We start from the raw sequence: 4,667 nt of genomic DNA, 5'->3' as shown, positions 1-4,667 counted from the left end.
ACTGGGAAACTGGTCGGAATTGAAGGAATGATGGATGGTGCTAAATACAGGGAAATTCTTGAGAGAAACCTGTTTCAGTCTTCCAGAGATTTGAGATTGGTAAGGAGGGTCACCTTCCAGCAGGACAATGACCCTAAGCATACAGTTAAAGCAACACTCGAGTGGTTTAAGGGAAAACATTTAAATGTTTTGGAATGGCCTAGTCAAAGTCCAGACCTCAATCCAATTGAGCGGAACCCATCCAACTTGAAGGAGTTGGAGCAGTTTGCCTTGAAGAATGGGCAAAAATACCAGTGGCTAGATGTCCCAAGCTTATAGAGACATACCCCAAGAGACTTGCAGCTGTAATTGCTGCAATAGGTGGCTCTACAAAGTATTGACTTTGGGGGGATGAATAGTTATGCACGCTCAAGTTCTGTTTTTTGTCTTATTTCTTGATTTTTATACAATAAAAAAGATTTAGCAATTTTAATTAAAGTGGTAGGCATGCTGTGTAAATCAAATGATACAAAACCCCCCAAAATATATTTTAATTCCAGATTGTAAGGCAACAAAATAGGAAAAATGCCAAGGGGGTGAAAACCATCTCAAGCCACTGTATGTGTGATGCACTTCAGCAACTATCTGAATTGTCACTCAAGGTTCAAAACTGAGACGTTTACATTTGTACTGCACACAGGGCAGTCACTAAGGAAGCAAGGGTGTTCAGTGCAATGACAGAGCAGCCAGGCCGACACACACAACTCAGCCAGAGAGGGATTCAGGATAACTTTTTCCAGGCCGTCAAACTGAATGGTGGAAGACCCAGAGACAGAGTCCTCAATCAGAAGGGGTTTTTCGATAGCTTGGCGAGGAACATGGAGGCTAGAATGTTCTCTCAAGGAAGTCGGGCAGAGGACAATACAGGATACAACCAGTTCATAGAGAAGCTGAAGGTGCTTTAGGCACAATACTGGCCGGCGGACGTAGGAGCATTGTATGGAGAATCAGAGATAGAATCTCTCTGCCAGCGGATAGGCATTGACAGTCCACGTACGGTCATACGGACCTACAGGCAGTACAGGGACACTAACGGTAATGTTAAAGGAGACATTCCAGATGGACTTAAAGATCTGATCATGGCGGTCAGCACTTTCCCCATCTCCAGTACAGAATGCCAGCAGGGATTTTCTCAAATGAATCTGATTTGCTCCTCAACCTGCACCTCAATACCTCCCCCATATCAGGGCTACTCTTTCTGAACCTTGTTGGCCCACCCCTGACTAAATTCAACCCAGTACTCTACGTGAGGTCATGGATTGCTAACGAACACAGATGTGTCACAGACACCAGGAGCAAAACAAGAAATAGGGAGGAGAAGACTAACGAGAAAATGGCTGTTATGTGGGAGGTTTTGGACAACTAAGGTAGGAACATCCTTTTTACTTTACAAGCTTGTTCTGTACTGTGAAGTTAATCTGAATATGGGCTTCATACTATCATAGGCCTACATATTATAATATGTGTTCTGCTGTAGCCTACATTGACACATTGTATTGGAAGTGTATTATGATATCCAATCAAATGATTGTGATATATTTGTTCTACTGCTACATTGATGTCTTTAAAAAGTATATGCAATTCGGGACTTTTAAGCCCCACAGCTGAGTATGCATGCATATGGTGGGTGTTATGCCCAAAAATGTTTTGCTGTACATTGATGTCTTTAAAATTAGGCTCATAAGAAATTCAGACTTGTAAGCCCCACAGCTATACTAGATTATGTGGGCATAGTATATGTTTGAGACCAACGCGTGGCCGTCACGTGACAGTGCCTGTGTGAGAAGCGCGCCAGTATCTCTCACATAACTAGAATGAGATTCCCTTTCTATGATCTCTCTCCCTCTCTGCTCCGAAAGACATAAGCCTGAACTCTCATCTCTCAAGCGTTACACTTAATCATTTGTTTAGACTCTATGCTGTAGGCCACCAAAATATTTGATCAACTTCCAAATTGTGTTTTACAAAAAAAGAGAGAAATAGGCTTTTGGCAGGAGTGCATCGTTCATCGCCAGTGAGTGAGCTGCCCATCATTGGGTGAATCAGTGAAACTGGAAAGCATGTTTAGAACTATAATTTCCAACTCGTAGCCTTTTGATGGATTCAAGACAAGGTTGTTATTATTGACCTCAGGTTCTCAGTTTGTCAGTGTCAAAGTAGCTTGTCATTTCCATCATTTTTGTGGTATAAACAACGATTCTGTCAAAGTCTCCAGTCATGTAAAAATAACATAGAATTGCGTGATATGCGTTTATTAAAAGGCCAACATTTTCCCGGACGTTATGTTGCTAAAAATGTGTGCAACTTCTGTAAGTGCCTCTACTGCTCTATACCGATACGCAAATACCATGATATGAATGCAATGTTTTCAATGAAGGGGATATATTGTTTTAATGCGTTCGGGAACCTCGTAACTCCCCAGGTCACCCCCTTCTCGTGCTCACTGTTTGTTCCGGCAACTCCCGATTTACAAATGATGCACTGGGTTAGGTGAATCTGTAGCAGTTACAGGACAGTAACCAGTCCCAGTAAGGTGAATCTAAACCAGTTAGTGGACAGTAACCAGTCCCAGTAAGGTGAATCTAAACCAGTTAGTGGACAGTAACCAGTCCCAGATAGGTGAATCTGTAGTGGTTAGTGGACAGTAACCAGTCCCAGTAAGGTGAATCTAAACCAGTTGGTGGACAGTAACCAGTCCCAGTAAGGTGAATCTAAACCAGTTAGTGGACAGTAACCAGTCCCAGATAGGTGAATCTGTAGTGGTTAGTGGACAGTAACCAGTCCCAGTAAAGTGAATCTCAACCAGTTAGTGGACAGTAACAAGTCCCAGTAAGGTGAATCTAAACCAGTTAGTGGACAGTAACCAGTCCCAGTAAGTTCAATCTGTAGTGGTTAGTGGACAGTAACCTGTCCCAGTAAGGTGAATCTAAACCAGTTAGTGGACAGTAACCAGTCCCAGTAAGGTGAATCTAAACCAGTTAGTGGACAGTAACAAGTCCCAGTAAGGTGAATCTAAACCAGGTAGTGGACAGTAACCAGTCCCAGTAAGTTCAATCTGTAGTGGTTAGTGGACAGTAACCTGTCCCAGTAAGGTGAATCTAAACCAGTTAGTGGACAGTAACCTGTCCCAGTAAGGTGAATCTAAACCAGTTAGTGGTCAGTAACCAGTCCCAGTAAGGTGAATCTGTAGTGGTTAGTGGACAGTAACCAGTCCCAGTAAGGTGAATCTGTAGTGGTTAGTGGACAGTAACCTGTCCCAGTAAGGTGAATCTAAACCAGTTAGTGGACAGTAACCAGTCCCAGTAAGGTGAATCTGTAGCAGTTACAGGACAGTAACCAGTCCCAGTAAGGTGAATCTGTAGCAGTTACATGACAGTAACCAGTCCCAGTAAGGTGAATCTGTAGTGGTTAGTGGACATTAACCAGTCCCATTAAGGTGAATCTAAACCAGTTAGTGGACAGTAACCAGTCCCGGTAAGGTGAATCTGTATTGGTTAGTGGACAGTAACAAGTCCCAGACAGGTGAATCTAAACCAGTTAGTGGACAGTAACCAGTCCCAGTAAGGTGAATCTGTAGTGGTTAGTGGACAGTAACCAGTCCCAGTAAGTTCAATCTGTAGTGGTTAGTGGACAGTAACCAGTCCCAGTAAGGTGAATCTAAACCAGTTAGTGGACAGTAGCCAGTCCCAGTAAGGTGAATCTGTAGTGGTTAGTGGACAGTAACCAGTCCCAGTAAGGTGAATCTGTAATGGTTAGTGGACAGTAACCAGTCCCAGTAAGGTGAATCTAAACCAGTTAGTGGACAGTAACCAGTCCCAGTAAGGTGAATCTGTAGTGGTTAGTGGACAGTAACCAGTCCCAGTAAGTTCAATCTGTAGTGGTTAGTGGACAGTAACCAGTCCCAGTAAGGTGAATCTGTAGTGGTTAGTAGACAGTAACCAGTCCCAGTAAGGTGAATCTGTAGTGGTTACTGGACAGTAACCAGTCCCAGTAAGGTGAATCTAAACCATTTAGTGGACAGTAACCAGTCCCAGTAAGGTGAATCTGTATTGGTTAGTGGACAGTAACCAGTCCCAGTAAGTTCAATCTGTAGTGGTTAGTGGACAGTAACCAGTCCCAGTAAGGTGAATCTAAACCAGTTATCAGACAGTAACCAGTCCCAGTAAGGTGAATCTAAACCAGTTAGTGGACAGTAACAAGTCCCAGTAAGGTGAATCTGTAGTGGTTAGTGGACAGTAACCAGTCCCAGTAAGGTGAATCTGTATTGGTTAGTGGACAGTAACAAGTCCCAGACAGGTGAATCTAAACCAGTTAGTGGACAGTAACCAGTCCCAGTAAGGTGAATCTGTAGTGGTTAGTGGACAGTAACCAGTCCCAGTAAGTTCAATCTGTAGTGGTTAGTGGACAGTAACCAGTCCCAGTAAGGTGAATCTGTAGTGGTTAGTGGACAGTAACCAGTCCCAGTAAGGTGAATCTGTAGTGGTTAATGGACAGTAACCAGTCCCAGTAAGGTGAATCTAAACCAGTTAGTGGACAGTAACCAGTCCCAGTAAGGTGAATCTGTAGTGGTTAGTGGACAGTAACCAGTCCCAGTAAGGTGAAACTGTAGTGGTTAGTTGACAGTAACA

Source organism: Salmo trutta, chromosome 2, assembly GCF_901001165.1.
Source record: "Salmo trutta chromosome 2, fSalTru1.1, whole genome shotgun sequence".
Lineage (NCBI taxonomy): Eukaryota > Metazoa > Chordata > Actinopteri > Salmoniformes > Salmonidae > Salmo > Salmo trutta.
Note: the sequence above shows the minus strand (reverse complement) of the source record.